Below are 23,637 nucleotides of genomic sequence, written 5' to 3' on the forward strand. Positions count from 1 at the left end.
TGTGTGCAGCCTCAAAACTGCGCCCATGCATTTGGGCGATGCTGTTGGTGGGCCATGGGAGGTGCAGAGCTGCGTGGCGTGCTCAGAACCAAGTCTGCAGAGAAGTCCCCCCAGGCTCACACGGATGAGCCCACCAGAAACACTTGGCAAACTACTCAGTTGAGTTATAACTAATTTTTGGTTGTGTGATACACTCTTTAACTGTTGCCAATTTTTTCTCGATGCCACATTTATTTGTGTGACCCCCATTTGGAGTTGCTACACACAGTGTAAGAAGCTGCGTTTTAAGCCCCACTCCCATCCTGTGCGTGGAGGGAGGGGCTCCTGGTTGTGCATACCTCTGGTTGGCTCTAAGCTTCCTGGTGACTGGCGGGGGTGGGGGGATATCTTCTCTGTCTTCTCCCCAGTCATATTAATTGCCTACTTTCAAGGCACTATTTGAATAGATTACCTCCTTAAAGACCCTATCACATCCGGTGGTACCAAAGTTTAGGACTTCCGTATGACTTTTGGAGGGGATACAGTTCAACTCTCGTTTGCAAATTATTTCCCAGGCTCCTCTCAGACCCAGCACTTGAGTGGATGCGCACAGCAGATTTTGGAGTGCCCGGCCACCCCTGCGGCTCCGCAGCTGTCCACGAGAGGGCGTCGCTTGCTCACCATAGGGCTAGAACCTGCTAGGCTGCACAGCCGGCACAGGCTCTGTGTTGCCTTTGCTCCAGTTCTACGCTATGGGGAAGCCACACCAGGTCTGGGGCAGAGGTTCTCACTGGTCCCTAGGGGAGAGAGCCATTCCACCCAGGCTCTTCACGGCGTACACTATATGCAGAGTAGTCAGATTCAGGATCATCGCTGCAGGAGACACAGAAAGATTCAAAGACGTTACTAATGTCAAGCAACTTCTTTTTGCTGTTCCTGCCCTGATCCCTGTGTCCTTCGTTACCCTCATCCCCTTTCTGACTGAGGCTTCCTGGGTGCCAGAGCATGTAGTGTGTGAAGCGCAGAGTGCTGCAGGCTCCCCCTCCTGAACCCCCCAGGGAGAGGAGGTGTTTCCGTGTCAACCCAGGATACCGGCTGGCTATGCTTTCTGTCCTGCAGTCCAAGGTGAGCTTTGGGCCTAGCTTTGCTGGAACAATTTAAAAATCTGGTCTCATACTGGGGCATCTTTCATCTGAGTGTCCAATGAGAGATGGCTTTGAGTGAGTGAGGGAACCAAAAGCAATTTCCCACTGTCCTGAGATTTCCTATGAAGGATAGGTGTATTGGATGCAAGGACTCGCTAGTTATTTATTGTGTAGTGTTAAGGGTGGGCTGCAAGATTGGCTCAGTAGGTAAAATGCTTGCTGCACAAGCATGCAAACCTGAGTTCCCATCCCCAGCAGCCGTGCGAAGAGCCTGGTAATGGCAGCACATCAATAACCTGAGCAGGCAGAGGCAGAATGCCCTCTGAGGCTCACTGGCCAGCAGCCAGTCAGTCTCTAGACCATTGGTCTCAAGAGTGTGCACTGTTCCCAACACCCATGTCATGTGGCTAACAACAACCTATAATTTCAGCTTCATGAGACTCAACGCCTTTGGTGTTTGAAGGCACCTGGCACTCATGTGCCCACCATGTTACCACCCCGAGGATACAAAAATTATATAGTCCCTTTAATGGGAGTAGTCACAATTCAAATCAGTAGTCAGTAGTCAAATTAGTAGTCAAAATGATAGAGACAGGCATGGAGTGGTGGTTCAGAGGGACTGGATAGGTGGAAAGTTTGGGGTGCAGGACAGATCAGTTTGGGGTGACAAGTTCTGGAAATGGAAGGCTGTGCCTGTTGCATGCAGCAAATGCTCACAGCTTTATTTAATTGTACACTTAAAATAGATAAAACAATGAATCTCATGCTATGTATATTTTACTTTAACTTTAAAACACAAAGGATCCTCCTCTTTTAGGCAGGACACATGGAAGGGGACCAGGTACCATCCTCTCAGCCTCTGCTAGTTTAGGGACACACGTGTGACATTATAGATGTCACGATGAAGATGTCAGTTCAGAGCCATTGGAAAATTCCACCAGGCACCCCTCCTCTTCTGAAGAAACGGGTCAGAGAGCACATAGGCCAGAAGGAAGAGGCTAATTAAGACTCTACTACCTTATTCCCTAAAGACCAATCAGTTTAAAGGGAGCACTATTCCACCAACCATATTGTGCCTAGTTGCTGGTGCTCTATTTCCGCCCCTGGAAACTGTATAAAAACTTGCAGCCAGGCGGTGGTGGCACACGCCTTTAATCCCAGCACTCGGGAGGCAGAGGCAGGCGAATTTCTGAGTTCGAGGCCAGCCTGGTCTACAGAGTGAGTTCCAGGACAGCCAGGGCTACACAGAGAAACCCTGTCTTGAAAAACCAAACCAAACCAAAACAAAACAAAAACTTGCTAAACGGGCCTCCCAGGATTGCTGCCTCTCCTTTGGGTGCAGGATGACGACCCCAGCATGCTGGAACAATAAATTCCTCTTGCTTTTGCATAGATCCCCAGCTCTGTGTTGTTCACTCAGAGGTCCCCAGTAAGCTAAAACTCATCAGGGTCTTACAATGGGGACACAACATCAGAGAACCAGCAGTTTGCCCTAGAAAGCATTCTAGACTTTCTTTCGCAGAGAAGTGGGCTTGGCCTGCCCCTTTCAGGCCGCCCTTGTGCTCAGTGTTTGTTCTGCAGCTACCTGCCCCCTTCTTGGTCCCCATTTCCTGGCTTCCTTCATCAAAGACTTACAGCTGCTCTCAGCACCATTCCTGGCTAGGTGAAGACCCAGTCACTAGTCCACTTTCTGCTGATATAACAGAATGCCTAAAGAATGGATAGTTATTTTGCTATAGCAAAGTCACAGAAGGGTCCCCTGCTATCCTGATCTGAGGATCCTGATAAGCATCCAGGCCCATAGAGCAAGCTCCCAGTGAGAGAGGGTTAGTCCCAGTATGAGATCTGCTCACCATCCCAGACTCCTGTCACCCTCGGCACTGCTACCAAAGTGCTCTTTTTTAAGAGCCTGACTGTAATCCAGGACAGGGCTTCTCTGTGTAGCCCTGGCTGTTCTAGAACTCACTTTGTAGACCAGGCTGGCCTCGAACTCAGAAATCCACCTGCCTCTGCCTCCCAAGTGCTGGGATTAAAGGCATGCGCCACCACGCCCGGCTACCATCAAATTTCAACATGAACTTTTTTTTTTTTTTTTTTTTTTTTTTTTTTAAAGATTTATTTATTTATTTGTTATATGTAAGTACATTGTAGCTGTCTTCAGACACTCCAGAAGAGGGGGTCAGATCTTGTTACGGATGGTTGTGAGCCACCATGTGGTTGCTGGGATTTGAACTCTGGACCTTCGGAAGAGCAGTCGGGTGCTCTAACCCACTGAGCCATCTCACCAGCCCTCAACATGAACTTTTGAAGCAACAAACCACCATCACTCCTGCAGGCTCTTCCATGTCTGCCATGGAGGTTCACCTTCAGAGTTTACTTGACTATGTTTAGAATCACCATGGAAACACACCGGGTCTGTCGAGGAGGTCATTTCCAGAAAGACTTAACTGAGGAGGGAAGACCCACCCTGAACATAGGCAGCTCCTGGGATCCACAGTCTGGGCCCTGATTGAGGAGGAGAGATGATTCGTAACACCAGCATGTATGTTTGCTCCCTCGTGATGTGTTGAAACTTTATGCTAGGATCTGGGATGGTGGTATATCCCTGTATTCTTAACACTCAGGAGGTAAAGACAGGAGGGTCAGGTGTTCAAGGTCATCCTTGGTTACATGTGGACTTTGAGGCCAGCCAGAGCTAACCCTTGGAAGATTTTTCTCACTTTTTCTGAACAAATTACCTTTTTAAAAAAACAATTAAAACAAGTGGAAAATAAAAACAGAGAGAGACAGGAGGGCAAAGGAGAGGAAATACATCTTAGGTGAGTTTTATACATAGCACAGTTGGCCATGAGTTCAATGTCAAGGTACCAGCATTCACAGTTGCTCCCTTATCTGCAGATCCCTGGGGATGCCTGAAACTGTGACACTGTGACTGTCTCTTCCTATGTGAATGCATGTGTCTTTTCTAGCTAAGCTAGGCTTTTACTCTTCGCACAACCCTCACTTCCACTTGAGGTGTGCCAATACAACATGATGAACTTGCTTTCCTTCAAAGTCCATAAGACACTCATTGTATTTTAGTTTTTAAGTTTATATTTATCATTTTTTTGGTGCGTGGTATACCCATGTGTGTGTACATGTGTGTGTGTGGGTACACGTGCCCATGCATACACATGTGTAGGCCACCGATGATGTCACTCTTTCATTGAACACAGAGCTCATCAGTGAATGAAGAAACAAAAGGAAAGGAGGAGGCCATGACTCCTAAAGTAGGAAGATATAAGGGAGAGAGCAGGCAGAGTCCGGGCTGAAAATGGCCACCACACTAAACTGGACCATAAGAGGATTCATATGGAGTCTAAGGCCAGTGGGAGGGTTGGGAGGGAGAGCAAGAGAGTGGCAGAGCCAAAATGGCTGAGTTATATAGGGTTCAGGCTAAGGGAAGCACAGACCATGGGAGGGAGGGATTTAGAGTAGGGAGCAGGGTGATGAGATCTGGGAGGAGCCACAGGTATTGAGGGATGCTGGGAGAGCTGGGAGGAGCCACAGTTACCGAGGGATGCTGGGAGAGCTGGCCATCATCTGCTTTGATATGTTAATAGGCATCTAAATCATTTGCCCCTCATTTCTGAGACATAACACCACTGGGTGAGAATAAGGCCACTTCCCCAATTTTGGGCTACATTTGAAGCAAGCTTTAGTAAATTTTGGCCAGGATAAGGGACACTGGCCAGGTCCATACCCAGGATTGCCAGAGGATGGCCGTGAATTATGTTAGTCAGTGCTTATAAAGGCATAACCCACAAGGCTATGTACTTTCTGCCTTTGTCCAATTGCGGGCAAGCAGACTTCACCTATGTGTGACAAGCACAGCCTGTGCAGCTGGGGCAACCAACCTTGTTTACAGGAGTAAAACCACTTGGCTTGTTGTCTAACATGAACCACAGCCCCCAGCGTTTCAGGAAGTTGCCTAAGGCTTACAGATTAGAGGCATTTCTATGTTATAGATCTCCTAAGCACAGTAATTTAAACATAACTTTATCCCTCATGGTAGATTGGCTGGCCATCAAGCACAAGGGATCCTCCTGTCTCTGTCTTCCCAGTGCTGTATTATAGATGTGGCACTGTGCGTGGCTTTGTGTGGGAGCTGGGGGTCTTAATTCAGGTCACTGTGCTTCTACTGAAGCCGCTGAGCCATCTCCCCAGACCTGAGGGATGAATTCTTGCCATAGATCTTAGCAACTGTACTGTATTCGTTGCACTCTGGCCTCATTAGGAACCTTCACCTTTTCATCTAGGTGAAATCCACCGGCCATTTAAGTACCAGGGTCCTCACTCTTATACTTTGGGGCAATTGCTAGCTTAGGATTCTCCCAGGGACCTGGCAATGGCTTACATCATCTGCCTCTACCAGTAGGTGTGCTAGGTGTGGGCTGCGTGTGTATAACAGGATTGCTTGCCACTCCAGCACTGTCTCTGTCTCTGTCTCTCTCTCTCTCTCTTCTCACATGTTCCCGGCCTGTCTCCCTCTCTCTCCACATTTCTGTCCTTCCCTGCCCCGTGCCCCCTTCTCTGCCCTCAAGGCTTTGCTCCTGCTTCTGTCTATCTGCCTGTCTGTCTGTCTGCCTACATGTCCACTTGTCCACCTCTACCCCTTCTCCAGGTCCTCACTCCTCTCCCCTCCCTCCCCCAGTAGACCTCCTTTATACAGATCTGTCGCATGGTGTAATTAATCAGGGGCATGGGCCTGCTGGGTACCCCTCGCTGCAATTATATTTCATAACAGTCATTATCAAACAAAGTAAGGTTTCCTGAACTTCAGCCCTCTAACACAGCAATAGGATAAGTTAGGGCACAGTGAAACCACTGAACTAGACCATTCGATGGATAGAAACACAGGTTTCTTGTGAATCAAACTGCCAAGACCATTTCTGGGGGGTAGAGAACAGGTTTTATAAGCCAGACAGCAGAGCAAGGATCTTTGAGCCAATGCAGGCTCTTTGGGGGAAATTGGGAACTAGGTGTCCTTGTTTGCAGTAGTTTGCCGTTGTGGTGGATAAGGGAAGCAGTGGTTTTCCTGGCAAATGGGCACCTTACAAGATTACCAAGGAAGGCTGGATGTAGGCTTCTGTTCACCCAGCCAGTCTTTATTTTGGAACAGGGTGACCAGCACAGGCATTCTGGGGGCTCCCATAGGTCTGTTAACTTGTGGCTGCACACTGTAGGCCAACTAGAGAGGACCATTTGAGAGCTCAGCACACTGTTTGGAGCTGTGTCAATAAAACATACTACTGTTTTTCTAGGATTTTCCACTTCATATTTTCAGTCTTCCTGGGACTGAAAAGTGAAAGGGTGCTGATAAGGGACAGCCTTGTGTTGAGGTGTGGGGACAGAGTCATGCAAAGGACAGGGTGGGGACCTAATGTTCCAAGACACTAAAGACAACAAACAACAGATCCAGGCATGGTAGCGCACGCCTTTAATCCCACCACTCAGGAGGCAGAGGCAGGTGGATCTCTGTGAGTTCGAGGCCAGGCTCAACAACGCTAGTTTCAGACAGTCAGGGACCTGTTATACAGAGAAAAAATTTTCAAGCAGGAACAACAAACAAACCAAAAAGCCAACAAGAACATCCCACCCCCTCCCAAATAATCCAGTCGTGTTTTAGTTCCTGGGCCAGAGGCCACTCACTCCTTGCAAGGTGAGCTTACTTTAAATGATGCTTTAAAAGCTGGGCAACACAATGATCCCTTTAATGAAAACTATTGTACTTTTCCTTCCTAGAATTTCTGTCCCCATCCCCACCTCCATCGCCTCCTGCAGACAGCTGTTGGTACAGCTCTCCTGCACAGGGATTTTTCTTTTTCTTTCTTTCTTTCTCTCTCTCTTTCTTTCTTTCTTTTTTTAAACGTGACTTGAATTTTATTTTATTTTTTAAAGCTTACTATTTTTTTCTTTTTCTTTTTTTTAAATTTAAATTTATTTGTAATTCATTTTTTACACTCCATATTCCATTCCCCACCCCTCCCCATCCACCCTCCAACTGCTTCACATTCCATACCTGCTCCCCACCCCACCCCATCACCGCGTGGATGCCCCCACCCCTCACCCCGGGATTTGTTTTCTTTAACTCTGATAAAACTGTTCTCTTTGAATAAGCTTTGCTTGACTTTCCAACTTTGCCCACCTTGTAATTCTTTAGAACACCTAGATGGTAGAGAAGCACACAGCATGGTTCACAAAGCTCCCCAGGGGAACTCTGTGCAGAGCGAAGCTGGGTGTGGTGGTGAAGTCTTTCGTCCCAGTGCTCAGGTGGGATTCTTCGAAGCTGAGGCTAGCCTGGTCTACAGTAGTGATAGTGAGCTCCAGGTAAGAGTCTGATTCAGGCTTATAAGGCGTTCCCTTCCTTTGCAGAGGGGCAGGGGTCGAGAGGCACCGCCCTCCTCTGGGGATTGCTTGGTGCTCCTATGCGTTCCCTCCTGCCCCAGACCCTTAGCTCTTTTGGGTGTATATTTTATTTCATATGATTTTTTTTTCTGTTGTCAACAACAAAAAGAAAGGAAGGAAGGAAGGAAGGAAGATGGTTGATAACCATAATTGCTGGAAATCAGTAAAAGTTTCTGTATGAAAATGTGATTCTGAGAAATTCGCTTCTACAGTTCTGTGAGCATAGGAGAGTGTCTGCAGGTCTTGGGAGGTGCAGAGACATACAGAGCTTGGACAGGGGTGTTGGTGGCACAGAGGCGGGGTGAAGGCTTAGTGTGGGGTTCTGAGCTGTGAGCATTGTGGGGCCTGGCCACCTGCTCTACCCTATTTCTGGGATTTAAGCTTCAGAACTGGGCACAATCTCAACCATTATCCTCTGCTGCAGAATGAAAACCTCCCCAGCCTTGATAAGCAGGAAGGGAGGTCACCTCACCCGCTCTGGGAACCTGCAGCCTCCACCTGCTGAGGGGCTGGCTCTCTGGAGAAGGGAACACATACCACAGGGGACACCCCTTCACTCTCCTGTGCATAAACACCCTCTCCGCTGGAGAGCTGCCTAACTTTTCTATGGGGTTAGCACTTCTGTCTAGTAGGTCGCACTTGGGCTGCTCTGTCTGTCTGTGGATCTTGTCTCTGGTTTCCATGGTTCGTGTAACAAGTGGGACTCTTGAAGTCAAACAGGTGGGAGGTGTTCCTTGACCACGCATGTGTGGGATGCCATCTGCCTGCAGTCCCACTAGCACCCGAGGCTGACCCCAGGCTCACCAGCGTGTGGCTGGTCACTAGCCCGATGGGAACACGGCACAGAGGCAAGTGTGGCGAGTCACTACCTAGGCAGAACGGGAAGGAGCACATGAAACAGGCTGGCATTGAACTTGACAGAGATGGCAGAGATTAAGAAGGCAGGGAGAACAATGGGGGGAAAGCCAGAACCAGGGGTTTGAGGAGAAACTGTAGGGGCTGCTGAGGCAGAGCTTTCCTGAAGGGAAAAAGAACAGTAAGAAAAACAAACTCCATTTCACAGAGGCAACAATAGAACAATCTTGCTTCTTCTGCCCTCAAGTTTATTGGCCTCCAGAGGCTCTGTGCTTCCAAAGATTAGCCTTCCCCTGGGAAATTAGGAAGCAAATATTAGTTCTCCTCTCATGAGGTCATTCCTTGTAGAACGCTTCCTCGGGAGCTCTGCGCTGCTTGGCTTTCGAAGCCCCATGCCCACCCGGAGTTTCAACCTGGAGTCAGGGAAAGGCTTAGAAATTATCTTTGAATCCCAGGAAGACAAAACAGGAATGGCCTCAAGCAGGGCTTCCTTCTGAAACCTGGGGAAATGGCTACTTCTGCCTGGCCTGAATTCAGGGGAACAGTGCACCCCACCTGCTCCGACTGGCAGTTAAGGAGGGCCACATTGAAGGCAGCAGACTCCCAGCTGTGCTGGCGGGACAAAGCCTTGATTTTTTTTTTTTAAATCTCTGATTAGTCATTGTGTATAAGAAATGTTTTGAGTTAAAATAATATACAAGAATTTCCTTAGAAAAGAAAATACACACGCTCATTTTTTGGATCCACTTAACACACTTAGCAAAAGGACATTTGGAACAACATGACACGTCTTAGCTTCGGAGAAGGGTGGGGTGGACTCATGCCATCACAATGGAGATGGATGTGTGGTTTATTGGCCTCTCAGCCACACACAGGTGAGTGACAGGCCACTGTTATTCAACTGTTTAATGCCAGCTTCTCATAAATCAAGGTGACGCCTGAAAAGATTGAGTCTTTAAATCAAACTGCCTTTTCCTATTTCGAATATAATTTGGGCTGTTGCCAAGGACTCTGGGAAACAGAGGACTACAAGTGCCATTTCAACAAGAAACACACCCATTTAGGACCGGATGCAGAGCTCAGGGCTCCGGACCACTTGCCAACAGAGTTTCACAGTCACATGACAGTGACATACTGCTAATGGGGTTAGCAAGTGACTCATGGTCTCATATCTGGAGAATGAAGACTGGGGTGGGTGTTAGCTTCCAGGACCGCCATAACCAACATGCCAGTATGACAGACTGCCCCGTGGGAATGACACACATTTATTTTCTCCCAGTTCTGCACACTGGAAGCCTGAGGTAAATTTGGGCAAGATCAGCTGCTCCTGAGGCCTGGTTGATGGCCGTCTTTCTGTGTTCACATGGGTCTTCCCTCTGTGTGAGTGTACCCTGATCTCTTGTAACCACACCAGTTGTATTGCTCACAGCTGGAGGTAACACAGTGAGAGCACACTCAGAACCTGTTTACTGAGAGGGGCCGGCCGTCTTATCCTCAGGCTTGCCTTGAGGTTTTGATCATTTTGCTCAGCTTGCTGAGTGCTGGGAACACAGGCATGTGCCGCAACGGATGGCTTTATTTTATTTTATTTTTATTATTCTCTTATTTATTTTACTTACAATTCAGAGTCAGGCCCTTATTTGTAGGCTGACCTATATTTCTGTTTCTTTTGTTGTTGTGTTCTTTTCCTGGGATGGCCTCACTGTGTAGCCCCTCTGGCTTTGGATTCATATTTATCTTTTTGCTGCAGCTTCCTATGTTCTGGAGTTACAGGCATGAACCACCATGACCCATTAAGACATAATTCATTTTTAGCTGAGTCAGTTGTGTAAAAGCTGCCCTGCCGGGAATCTGACACTTTAGCATAGAGTGGTGAGTGCTGTGCAGATGAGCTGGTAGAGGACTGTATTTGAGGCAGGAAACTTCCTGCTGATGGAGAAGGTCTGGGGTGGAAGTGGGGACAGTGACAAGCTGGGCAAACAACCCAGGAGATCTGATTCCCTGCAGCTAAGCATGAGGCTGGGTTCAGCGGCTGACTTTCTTCCTCCAGCGCACCTGAATCCTAGGTGTCCCTGGGGGCTTAACTAGTTCCAGGGCCATCTTTGGGGATAGCCCAGTAATGAGTCTTCTTGGCCTACAGGGTGGAGGTTTGTGTGGAGCTGGGTGGAAAGGAGAAGAGCAGAGTAGAGCTCCCTGTGTCTGGGCCTGGTGGTCCCAGGTTCTTGGCATCTTATTCAAGAATGAAAATAAGATGCATGCAGGTTGCAAAGTAGCAAGAATACTTTATCCAAAGCAAAGTAATAACACAGATTATAAAGTCAACACTGTCAAGTGAGGATGCCCAAGGGCCTCGGGTCACTGCCTGGGTTAAACTTCTTATTGAAGTGGAATGTGTGTATAGCTCAGTGCAGACAAGGGTCCTCAGCTACTAACAGGTTGCTAGGTGCATTGTTTGCAGTAGGGTATGCATGCATAGTATGTGCAGGCAAGGGTGTCAGGGTGTCAAATGTATTAGTAGAAGGGCATGCATAAAAGCATAGCTTAAACCAAGTGGAAATTCAGTTACTAAACTACTCCCTATGCTTGATGCCTCAATGTTCAGGAGGGATAAATGGGGGAAGCAGGAGTGGTTTTGCACTGAAAGCCTTGGCAGAGCTTGGATTTCAGTCATGAATGTAAGCATCTGAAAAGGGCCTTGGCCCAGCTCTGTCTTCTCTTCCTATAGTGGTGAGGGGGGAAGGAGCACAGAGCCTGCTGCTCTGACTCCCAAGAACCCAGGGGAGACCACAGCCTCAGATGCACAGGCCCTAGAGAGACCACTTCTCATACATGTTATGACAAAGTTTAATTTAGAAATTGGACTCAGTAAAACCTAACAGCAATAGCTAGCAATAAACTAGAACAATAGTAATAATAAACTGTAATGGAAGTTATATGACTGTGGTCTCTCTCAAAGTTATACCCCCCAATCCCCTGACCTTCTTCTTTCTTCCTGCACATGAGGTCATGCTATGCAGGCCAGGCTGGCTTCAAATTCACAACCCTCCTGACTGTGTTTCCCGGGTACTGGGACTATAGGCATTATTTGTTTGCGTGTATATATACATATACCTGCAATGGCCCAGTGATGAGCACTGCCGTCCACAGCACTCTCTTGCCAGTTTGGGGATTGGCCACATACCAGGCAGTCTAGACAGCACTTTGGGTTGCCACATAGCTCCATCTAAAATGTGTACAGTCTCGGGGACAGGCTGTTCATTGGATGTTCAAGGTGGGTGAGGATATGAGGAGCAGGCAGTGTGACATTTGAGGGGCATGGCTGACCATGCCTCACTTTGCCATCAGTAAGTGCTATGGAGAAGAAAAAGGTGGTACTCATTTGCTGTCTGTCACCCAGCTCACACTCGGGAAACTTTTGTTGCTTCTAGTCCCTCCTGATGTTGGCATTCGGGGCTTTGCTTGCTGTGTCCCACATTGCTAGATCAGCAAAAGATCCTAATTGAAAAGTTGAGCTGGCATGGTGGTACACACCTGTAATCCTAACACTGGGAGAAGGACACAGGGGAATTAGAAGTTCAAGGTCCTCCTTGGCTACATAACAAGTGCGAACGTTAGATACTGGCCTGGACTACATTAGATTCTGTTCTCAAAACTACACTTGATCTTAGCCAAAAGGCTGAGAAGCTATCTGTTTTCAAAACTAAATGAGGGGTTGGGGAGAGGGATCAGTGTTTAAGAGCATGCACTGTTCATGATTCCCAGCACGCACTCACCTTTGGAACTGTTGGAAAAGAACACACACAAATAAAGAAATAAAAACAAAATTAGTTAGAAAGGAAGGAATGTGTGATGGTTTGTATACGCTTGGCCCAGGGACTATTAGGAGGTGTGGCCTTGTTAGAATAGGTGTGTCACTGTGAATGTGGGTTAAGACCCTCATTCTAGCTGTCTGGAAGTCAGTCTTCCACTAGCATCCTTCAGATGAAGATGTAGAACTCTCAGCTCCTCTTGTACCATGCCTGCCTGGATGCTGCCATGCTCCCACCTTGATGATACTGGGCTAAACCTCTGAGCCTGTAAGCCAGCCCCAAATATATGTTGTCCTTTATAAGAGTTGTCTTGGTCATGGTGTCTGTTCACAGCAGTAAAACCCTAACTAAGACAGAATGAATATTAAACTATGCTTTATACTGAATGTTTATATTGCTTTGATGCCATCATGAAGTCAAAGGCTTAAGACTAACCCTGATCACTTGGTGGCCATTTGTATTCAGAAATTCCATTTCCATGAGTTCCAGACTAAAAAAAAATCAGGAAAGGCTTTCAAATGTCATTAGAGACTATTACAACTAAGCAATGCATGGGGGCCTCTCATAGAGGTTCAGCCTGGAATACAGGAGACCTTGTCATAAATATGTCAAAATATAATAGATATCCTGTTATGATAAAACAACATAGCCCAAAGCAACCTATAGAAGAAAGAGTTTATTTGATTTCCAGTCCCAGAGCCGCAAGAGTCTTGCATCATGGTGGGGCAGTGTGTCAGCAAGCGACAGGCACAGTAGCAGGAAAAAAAAGCTGCAAGCTCACATCTTCAGCCACAAGCAAGAGGCGGAGAGAGTGAACCAGAAGTAAGGTGAGGCTGTGAACTCTGAAAGCCCACCCCCCTGTGATGCACGTCCTCCAACAAGACTGCACCACCTCCCCAAACAGCCAGCAGCTGAGGACCAAGTGTTCAGAACCTTTGCAGAACACTTCTCATTCAAACTGCCACACTAATCAACCAAACAAACAAACAAACAAAAACAAAACCTTTTAATCCTGAAAGGACTTAAAAAAGTAAAGATAACATCCAGTCTGAGAAAGATTCTTTCAAATTATACAACCTGTATAAATACACAGGGACGTCACATGCAGGGTATGTGCAGGGCTTGGACCACTGCAGCAGCAAAAATCAGATCACCCTGTTGAAAAACTGGTCAAGGATTTGCAGAGAGACAACAGATGTAACTGGGCACTAGGATGACTTTGGTTTAAAGCAGTTGTTCTCAACCTTCCTAATGATACAGTGATCCTTTAATATAGTTCTTCATGTTATTGTAGCGGGAAATATTAAAAACGGTATTCCACGCTATGTTGGCAGGCCCTGGTGGGCATGGCTGGCCTGTTCTCATCTTGTGGAGACTCTCTGACTCAGAGGTCCGAAATCTCTCCACCCGGCTTGCTAAGTTCCCACAGCAGGTCACTGCCATGCAAGCCCCACACTTCTAATTTCCTGTGGCTGATTGGGGTGCCCTGTCATTGTACCTTTTCTCTCTGGAACCTAATTGAACCTCTGCTTGAAGGAAAACACCACACAAACTTAGTTCAGAATCAATGGTAACTCAATAGCTGGGCACACCAACTAACATCCTAACTATAAGTCATACTAAGTTAACTCCTCTGGTAGCAGATCCAAATGGATCCACCACCTGAAATGGGGTTTCTGCTATCTACAGCTTCACCTCCATCTCCCAGCCTCCAGCCTCTTCTCTCCTCCCCTCTCTTCATCCCCTTGTCTGGCCTAGAAGTCCAGCCTACTCGCCCAGTGATTGGTTTCTTTGTTCCTGGAAATATTAAAAAATGAACCCACCAACTCTCTAGCCCTGCTGGGCCACGTTCCTGCTCTAGTTAGTAATGGCACCAGCAGGCTACCACATTGTATCCCGGCTCTGTCCTACATTCCAATAACCAAATAGATCTGCCATCCTCACAGTTTGATAACACAATACCCAATAACACAGTAAAAACAAGACTCAATGCTTACAGTTTATCAATCAGATTTATATATCAATAAATTCTTAATACATAAGATGCCAATACAATGATTTCAGAACCAATAATAATTTCAATAAGGTCAGATAGTGATAAAAGCTAGATTAGACAAATTATCCCAATATTCTAACCTTTATGATATCATAACAACCTGTGGCTGGTCATAGCCATGTAGATTCACATCCGCCACCATCTTCCTTTCTCCTCGCTACCCCAAGACGCTCCCTGTCTCTGCAACTCTTAGCTCTGCCTCCCTTTTCTCTGTCCAATCACAGGCATCGCACTGCCCTAATATAATTGAACAGGGAAAATCCTGCCACGTTTCTTTATTCATTAAAAGGGTCACATGAAGTCCTGAGTATGTGATTCACTCCTAGTCCCAGGTAGCCCTTCTTCGAGAAGCTGAATTAGCATCAAAATACAAACAGCACCAGGGCTATCCACAACATGGTATGGTGACTCTCAACTGTAAAAATATTTCATTACTACTTCATAGCTATAATTTCACACACAGACACACACACACATGCACACACACATACATTCACTCACGTGCGCACAGAAACACAAACTTAACCCCCCCCAAACCCAAACAATATTAAGATTGCTGGCTCAGTGCACAAACCCCTACATGCCAATCCTTGGGAGGCTAAAGCAGGAAGATCAGGAGTTGAAGTTTAAGGCTGGCCTGGATGACACCTGCCAAGAAGAAGGAGGCAGGGAACAAGGAGCAGGGAGGGAGATAGCTAAGACCTTTCAGTTCACGCTTGCTTTACCACAACTAAAAAGATGTTCTTTGCTTTGGTTTTTGCTGTTGCTCTTCATTCTTTTGAAATGAGAGTTTATATACAAGGCCTAGTTGGGCCTTGAACTTCTGATCCTTCTGCCTTCTCTAGTGGGCTGTGATGGTTTGTATACACTTGCCCTGGGGACTGGCATTATTAGGAGGTGTGGCCTTGTTGGAGAACATGTGTCACTGTGGGTGTGGGTGTTAAGACCCTCATCCTAGAGCCTGGAAGCCAGTCTTCTGCTATCAGCCTTCAGATGAAGATGTAGAACTCTCAGCTCAGCTTGCACAATGGCTGTCTGGATGTTGCCATGCTCCTGCCTTGATGCTAATGGACTGAACCTCTGAATCTGTAAGCCAGCCCCAACTAAATGTTGTCCTTTTAAGAGTTACCTTGGAGGCCGGGCAGTGGTGGCACACGCTTTTAATACCAGCACTTGGGAGGCAGAGGCAGGCAGATTTCTGAGTTCGAGGCCAGCCTGGTCTACAGAATGAGTTCCAGGACAGCCAGGGCTACACAGAGAAACCCTGTCTCGAAAAACCAAAACCAAAACCAAAGCCAAAACCAAAAAACCCAAAAACAAACAACAAACAAAAACAACAACAACAACAAAAACCCCAACCAAACAAAAAAGAGTTACCTTGGCCATGGTGTCTGTTCACAGCAGTAAAACCCTGACTAATACATGAGATAAGTGGAGCTGGTCAGATGGCTCAGCATTAAAGTGCTTACTGCTCTTACAGAGTTCAGTTTCCAGCTCCATATTGGGTGGCTGGAAACTGCCTGTAACTCCAGCTCCAGGGAATCTAATGCCCTCTTCTGGGTCATTGCACTCACATGTGTAAATACACAGGCATGTAGCAACAACAATCACACTCAACAGCAGAGTACCAACAGTTCACTGACCCCCCAGCGGCATAACCCACTTTCTCTTGGTGGCTCTCTTCAATTAACCATCTCTGGCTCTGAAAAGCCATTCTCCAAGGAGGTCATAACAGCCCTCTGCATATCTGGGGCAGCTGCTAGAGGTGTTGAGCTCCCAAGGGACACTGTGGAGAACAGGGTGAAACAGGCTACCCACATTCAAACTCAGCCCATAGAATGGGGGCCAAGTTCAGCATCAAGACCTGCAGAGGCCTTGCGGCTTGGTAACAAGATGGGTGCTCATGTCCCCTCGGGGTCAGACTCAGTTTGATACCAGATCTTGGGAGAAAAGGAATTAGTGAGGTAGCCACCCCAGTGCAGTGGAGCAGGGGTTTTTTAGCGGAAAGAAGTGAACTAGAAACCAGCTCAGACCTCACACCCTTCTTGGGGACACTTACCCACACTGTAAAGAGACCCTTCTCTACCCTTGCCTTTCTGCTAGTCCCTGTCCACTGTGTTGTTATTGCTTGAGTCTTTCCTTATTGTCTGCTCTACTCAGCACCCTGTGTCTGGTGCCAGCCAGAAAGAGTTGCTGAGGGTTACATAAAACGCAAAGCATTCTTGCTACCTGCACAGACTGTTGTTACTCAGTATCCAAGCCTAAGGGGAGGTAGAAATCCCCTCAGAGTGCTGACTTCCCCTCACCAAGTAGTCCCAGCCTGGGTGTGGGGAATGCAGCTTTCTTTTCAGGTTTCTCAGTAGAAGGTTTCTCACACTCTTGGTGTGGATTCTGAGGATAGACCAACTTATAGCAGCTGGAGGTCTGGGAACGGGTCAGCAAAGCAATGGAAGTTTCAGCTGCTGCAGCCCCAGCCTGGGTTTGGGAACCCTCCCCCAGCATGGCTTGATCAACCTCCCGGAAGCACCTGGCCTGGTTGATACCATCCAACTGTTATGGAGCAGAGGACACTACATCCTGTGCTAGGTCCCCCAAAAGCAACAGAGCAGGCCTGGGTGTGGGCAGAGGGGGATGCAGTTCAGAGAAATGCCATGTCAGAACACACTTGCAGATTTGGACCTTCTGCTTCCTAGACACTTTAGGGCAGGAGGATGCTAGTCCACCAAAGCCTTTTTGCTCCTCATTTTGGGGAGCATTAAAGGCAAGGACAGGTATCTCTCTTGCATGCAACAGACACCTGGAGGTGGGTGGGGAAGGACTGAGGGGAACGGATGAGAGAGAACTTTCCAGGGTACCAAAACATTTGGTCTGGGAGAGATGTGTGTCTCATCTGTCAGACACCCCTTCAGGGCGGGAGGCTGCTGTGTGTTTCAGTGGAGATTACAGGTTATCTAAGACAAAGCCAAACAGAACAAAACCACCTCTCACCCACTGGCACAGGCAGGGTCAGCAAAACAGAAAACATCGAGCGCTGGGACAGGATGTGCAGGGGTTGGAACCTTGCACCCTGGGAACTGGGACCATTGCTCTTGTGGCTCCCCCCAAAACAAAACAGTCTGGGCTCACCTGGCACACATGCGGCCCTGGATTCCATCCCAGCACCACATAAATCAGGTGTGATGGTCCATGTTTGAAACTCAGCACTTGGAAGCTAGAGACAGAAGCATCACAAGTTCAAGGATGTGTGAGTTGGATGTTAGCCTGGGCTAGCTTTTTCTTTTTCTCTTTCTTTTTCTTTATTTTCTTTATTTTCTTTTTCTTTTTCTTCTTCTCTTTCTTTTTCTCTTTCCTTTTTCCTTTTTCCCCTAAGGAAATAGAATGACTATGACCCAGAAACCCACTTTTGGGAATATATTTGAAAGACTGAAGAGCAGAGAGCTGGAGGCTGGAGATGTAGCTCAGTGGTGAAGTGCACACACAGCCCTGGGCTCCATGCCCAACTGTAAAGAGAAAAAAAAACTAAAATCAAGGACAGAAAGACATATGTGCACAGTGAATTATTCACAACCCCCAAAGGTAGCGGCCAACCAGTGTCTGTTAAAGGGTGACAGGGTGAGAAAAGGCACTGGGCTTCCACGGGTTATCCAGTCTTAAAAACAAGTCAACTCCTAGAGTACATGCCTTCAATTAGAGAACTTGGGGCCAGCCTGTTCTGTGTAGCAAGTTCCAGGCCAGCCAGAGCTACATAGTAAGACCCTGTCTCAATACATACATACATACATACATACATACATACATACATACATACATACATACATACTAAACAAGTTCTGACAGCTGCTTACTGGCTTGCTCTTCGGGCTTGCTCAGCCTGCTTTTTTATAGAACCCAGGACCACTGTCTCAGGGATGGCACTACCCACAATGGACTGTGCCCTTCCCCATTGATCACTAATTAAGAAAATACCATACAGGCTTGCCTCAATTGAGGTTCCCTCCTCTCAGATGACTTGAGTTGTGTCAAGTTGACATAAGACTTCTCACAGTCAGGGCAGACTGATGAGAAGCCCAGGGATGCCCAGAGGCTAATACAAGGCTTGCTTCTCATTCAAGTGGTTTGGAGTTGTCTCTGTTTCTCCTCTAATCTTGGATGGAAGTGTCACTTGTCTGAGAGAAATGCAGATAGACACACGAAGAAGAAGACAGTGCTGTGCAAATCCTGGCACCACTGTTACACAGGGTAGTGCTCTGAATAAGAGTGGCCCTCATATGCTCGTAGATTTGAATGTGTAGGCACTACACATTCACTAGAGAGTGACACTATTTGAAAGGATTAGGAGGTATGGCCTTACGTGGAGGAAGTGTGTTACTGCGGGGTGGGCTTTGAGGTTTCATAAAGCCTATTCTAAACCCCGAGTCTCTCTCTTTCTGTGGCCTACAAATCCAAATGTAGAACTCTGAGCTACTCTCCAGCACCATGTCTGCCTACATGCTGCCATGCTCCCCACCATGACGGTAACGGACTAAACCTCTGGAATTGTAAGCCAGCCCCAATTAAATGCTTTCCTTTACAAGAGTTGTCATGGTGCTCTTTACAGCAATAGAACATTGGCCAAGACACACAGCAAGGCCACCAGCCCACGAACAGGTCACCTCATAGCCTAAGCAGTTGAATTTCCAATCACTGTTGCCTGAAAAGCACATAGGACCCACAGCAGACCCTGGTCTTCCAGGTCATGACTCAAATGGTCCCTAAGAGGCCTTGGCAAGGTGAGTTTCACAGGTTCAGCTTCAGCAGCACCTGACTCAGACCACCCACTCCCAGGCTCATTAATGACAAAGGCCGGAGCCAACTGTGTAAGATGTCACCACATGCGGAGCTCCATCATCACAGGAAGGCAGGCAGTTCCACACTGAGCTTAGGAAGAGGAAAGGGTTGGACAGTGAATGCTTTCTTCAGCTTTGCTGGTTGTGTGGTCTCACAGTTCAACTTCACCACTGTAGAAACAGCAGCAAGTGCAATCAGGGAAACCGGCCGAGTGACTGTCTTGACAACGCTTTAACGACCCTGACAATGGAGTTTCACAGTTCTTTCACATGTTTCAGAAGCTTTGATTATTTTTCAATTGATTTTGAACTAAACCGTAGGGTTTTGGGGACATCTACTATTGCTCTGCCCCTCCCTGCCCCCACTGAACTAAGCCACGGGGTCAGGTGATGGTGGCATCTACTCTTGCCCTCTCCCTACTTGTTCCTCACTGCCCCTTCCATGACCCCAAAGAGCCAAGCTGGCATGAACTGTGGAGGGAGGAGCAAGTATAAATGAGCAGAGAGGGCAAGGGTCACAGCCCACATTCCAGCCTGGCCTTATGCCCCTCAGAAGGGCTCTGGCCTTGGCACCCTTCACAGCCTTCTCTGTCTAACCCCAAGGTCATTTACATAGTTCAAACTCTCAAAACATAGGGGATCCAGTTCACGAGAAAAATGAACCCAAAAGTACAGAAGGCAGCATGTTTAGGAATGGTTTGAGGCTCTATGTATTCATATGCTGATTTCTGTGCCCAGATATCTGGTTGCAGTCTGGACTTGACATTGTCATTATTATTGAAGTATCTCCTCTCTCAACATTGTGTAAGACTTGTTTTCCATCACCTCTGATTGGCGAATAAAGAGCTGATCAGTCAATAGCGAGGCAGGACAGAATAAGATGGTACTTCCGATCCCAGTGGGGTTGGGGGTAGAGAAACAACTCACCTTGGGTCACTATGAGAGAGTCACCCTGTGGAGGGGATGGATGGAGCAGGAGTAGCCAGAGCCAGCCTACCATGGCAGGTAACACCCATGGCTGGGAAGCTGCTGAGAAGTAGGCCAAGCCAGCATGGTCTGGTTAGAATAGACAAGAACTCTGCCAAGCTACAGTGCAAGAAGCTTACATCCAAAATACCAGGTCTCTGTGTCATTATTTCAGAACAGGGTAGCATTAGAAAAGCCCCAAACATTTACACAGCTACCTTACCTGGGAGGGAAGACACACTCAGGCACACACAGGCATTGATGAAATAGGTAAATTCATACTCAGAATTCTAACCGTGTAATACAGGTAGCAGAGGTATCCAACAGGGGTAGCCTGAGAACCTTTGTCTGATGGGTACCCTCCTGGGTCTTAACAGCTTCTAGACCCACATCTCCGTCCTCATGCTCTTTGACCCTCTCACCTGCTTCAGTCTGTCTATGGTGCTAGGACAGCCACTGTGGTAGAATCTCCAGTCTCACTTTTAAGGGGATCAGGATCTTAGACCCAAGCTGTTGAGTTGGTTTCTGTGCTGGTTTTCTTGCTCACAAATGGGGATGAAATATCTATGCATCTTGTGGATGCTTGTAGGGATGGAAGACCACACAGTAAAATAGAGGCTGAGTCTAGACCTAGGCGTGACTCCACCTAGGTCAGGGGTCAGCTAAACCAGCTTCCTAAGGGGGTCTATGTTGTAAGCCAAAAACAAAGGGGTGTGGAATGCCAGAGTGGTGGGTTCTGGGTGTTGGCAGTTATAGGACACTGGGTGGAGACACTGCTCTACACTGTCATTTGCAGCCCATGTAGATCTCAGAGTTCTCCACTCAGGCAGGAGTCTTGACTTTGCAACAGAAACGCTGTCAAGATGAATCAAAGGGTTGGAGTACAGCAAGAAAATATTTCAGGGGCTGGGGAAATGGCTGAGTGGGCAGAGTACTTGCTGCTTAGGCACAAGAACCTGAGTACGAATCTCCAACACAGGTATAAAAAGCTAGGCATGATTTCACTGGGGTAATCTGACTGTGAGGTGTGGAGACAGGAGGATGGCTGGGACTTGCTGGCTGCCAGCCTAGATTCAAGGTGAGATTCTGCCTCAAGAGAGTGAGGCAGAGAATGAGGGAACCAGGAAGTCCTCCTCTGCCCCCACCCCATATGATTATTGGTGGTTGTTACATGTAAAAGAGCTGCTAAGGAACCTCTTTTTTACTTCAGTGTGTGTGTGTGTGTGTGTGTGTGTGTGTGTGTGTGTGAGCGCGTGCGTGCACACATTGTGACACACAGGTCTCTGGAGGTCAGAGGACAATTTCCAGCAGTTGATATTCTCTCTCCATCATGTGATCCCCAGAGACTGAACACTAGTTTCCAGGCTCAATGGCAAGTACTCTCACCTGATAAATGCCCCCACCCCACCCCACAGCATCAAGTGATATCAGTGGCTGTTTCCTGAGATGCAGTTGATCAGGTAAGACCCATAAAGGAATCATGGTATGTTTTTAGAGCTGGGGGCACAGCTCACTGGTAAAGTGCTTGCCTACTGAACAAAACACTCTGAGTGTGATCTCTAGCCTGGCACAACTGACCAGTGTTATCACAGCTGTGATACTAGCAGCCAGGAGGTGAAGGTGAGAATATTGGAAGTTCAAGGCCATCCTCAGTTACTAGAGAGTTTACCACCAGCCTGGACTCTGTCTTACAAAACCAGAGACAGAAGGAAGTGAGGACAGAAGGAAAGGAGGGAGCAAGCCCTCCTTCAGCATTTCCTAGTGATGATGAAGGGCTTGTGGCAATGGATGGTGAGAAGGACAGCTCACCCACGCCACAAAAAGGGGCTGGGACACAGCTTAGTCACAGAGCATTTGCCTTGCATGCATGGGACTCCAGCTTCCATTTCCAACACCTTGATAACAATATAAACTTGATATGACAGATATTTTAGCATATTCTTTTTAACAAAGGAAAATTTACCTAGGGGAAAAAATAAAATCTGAAGAAGTAGAAAAATAAAAATCTGGGAGCCCTTCCAAGGCCATCCTTGGCTTTTGCTTCCCTAGCCAGGAAATGTGCAAGTTTGATTTGATTTATTCTGTTCCATCTTATCAGCACTTCCAAAGAAGCAGAAACAAGCAATTGTAACTCTCACAGCAACCCGGCAAAGATGAACAGAAGATAAGAGCTGGGGTGGCCTCCAGCACACTTCCTGTTGGCCGGACCTGTAGCAGGGCAAACAGGGAGGCTCCTGCTGTGTCTCAGTGAGACAGGACACAGTCATCCTGGACCTGGACAGGAAAGTGACCCAGTGACCCTTGGAAGTTTAAGTCCAGGTGTTATGGCCCATCTTCCTACCATGTCAAGTCAGACAGCACCTGAGTCCTCCCAGCTGTGCTCCTGAAGGAAGACACGGGCATGCTCTGTTAAGTTTGAGCTTGTGGCACCATGACACTGGACACTCTTTTGCCAAATTGCTACGCTGTTGGATCCCTTTCAGACAGAGCTATTTCAAATAAGAATGCTGAGCTAGAACAACACGAACGACCCGGTGTATAGCCTTGCTCCTTCCCCAGATACGGACCTGGATCTTTCTGGAATCTTACAAACATGATCTCTTCATTTACAGTAACAAAACCAAACGAACACCTTAACTTTTCCTGCAACCTGTGACCCAGGGCTTTACTCCAGCTGTGATCACATCTGTTCTATGAACTACTTTATATCATCCAAGGTAGACTATACACAAGACTATTGTAAAGACACTGAAACGTGACTCTCTGGAGAAGTCCACACACTCACCCCGGGTGTGTTTGAACCTTTCCTGAAGTGTCTCTATTAACCTCTGTATTAAAATCTAGGCTAAGGTCTCTTCTCAAAAACTCCACCTCAGCCTCGTACTGACTTGTCTTGAAATTGTTTTGGGACTGGAGAGATGGCCCAGTGGTTAAGAGCACTAAGTGCTCTTCCGAAGGTCCTGAGTACAAATCCTAGAAACCACATGGTGGCTCACAACCATCTGTAACAAGATCTGATGTCCTCTTCTGGCGTGTCTGAAGACAGCTACAGTGTACTTACATATGATAAATAAATAAATCTTTAAAAAAATTTTTTTTCTTTGTCAAAGTCAAGGATCCTGGCTTCAACTAAGTGTACATCTCTGAAAAGAACTCAGGCTCGAGAAAAGTAGACACAGGGTCCCATCCCTAACTAAGAAGCTATTTGCAGTAGATACCTACTTGAAAAGGGGAAAATAACTTTTTTTAAACGGGTTGTAGGGCTGGAGAGATGGCTCAGGGGTTAAGAATACTAGCAGCTTTTCCAGAGGTTCTGAGTTCAATTCCCAGCAGCCACATGGTGGCTCACAACCATTTGTAACGAGATCAGATGCCCTCTTCTGTTTCTGAAGACAGTGACAATGTGCTCGTATACATAAAATAAAATAAAATAAAATAAAATAAAATAAAATAAATCTTTTTAAAAAGAATGGAGTGTAGGCTCCATGGCCAGGAGTAGTTGGCCAATACAATTAACTCTATGGTGTGAGTGTGTGTGTAAAATTTCATTTTGT

The 23,637-nt window shown here is 47.1% G+C and overlaps 1 long non-coding RNA gene across 1 annotated transcript; it reads left to right on the forward strand.

Annotated features, from left to right (window-relative positions):
* Positions 1-757: 757 nt before the first annotated feature.
* Positions 758-23,028, forward strand: Gm41429. Its single transcript, XR_875944.2, has 3 exons — positions 758-1,104; positions 21,427-21,543; positions 22,182-23,028. It is a non-coding gene; the product is annotated as a predicted gene, 41429 (long non-coding RNA).
* The last annotated feature ends 609 nt before the right edge of the window (positions 23,029-23,637 follow it).

Source organism: Mus musculus, chromosome 16 (assembly GCF_000001635.26).
Source record: "Mus musculus strain C57BL/6J chromosome 16, GRCm38.p6 C57BL/6J".
Taxonomy (NCBI): Eukaryota; Metazoa; Chordata; class Mammalia; order Rodentia; family Muridae; genus Mus; species Mus musculus.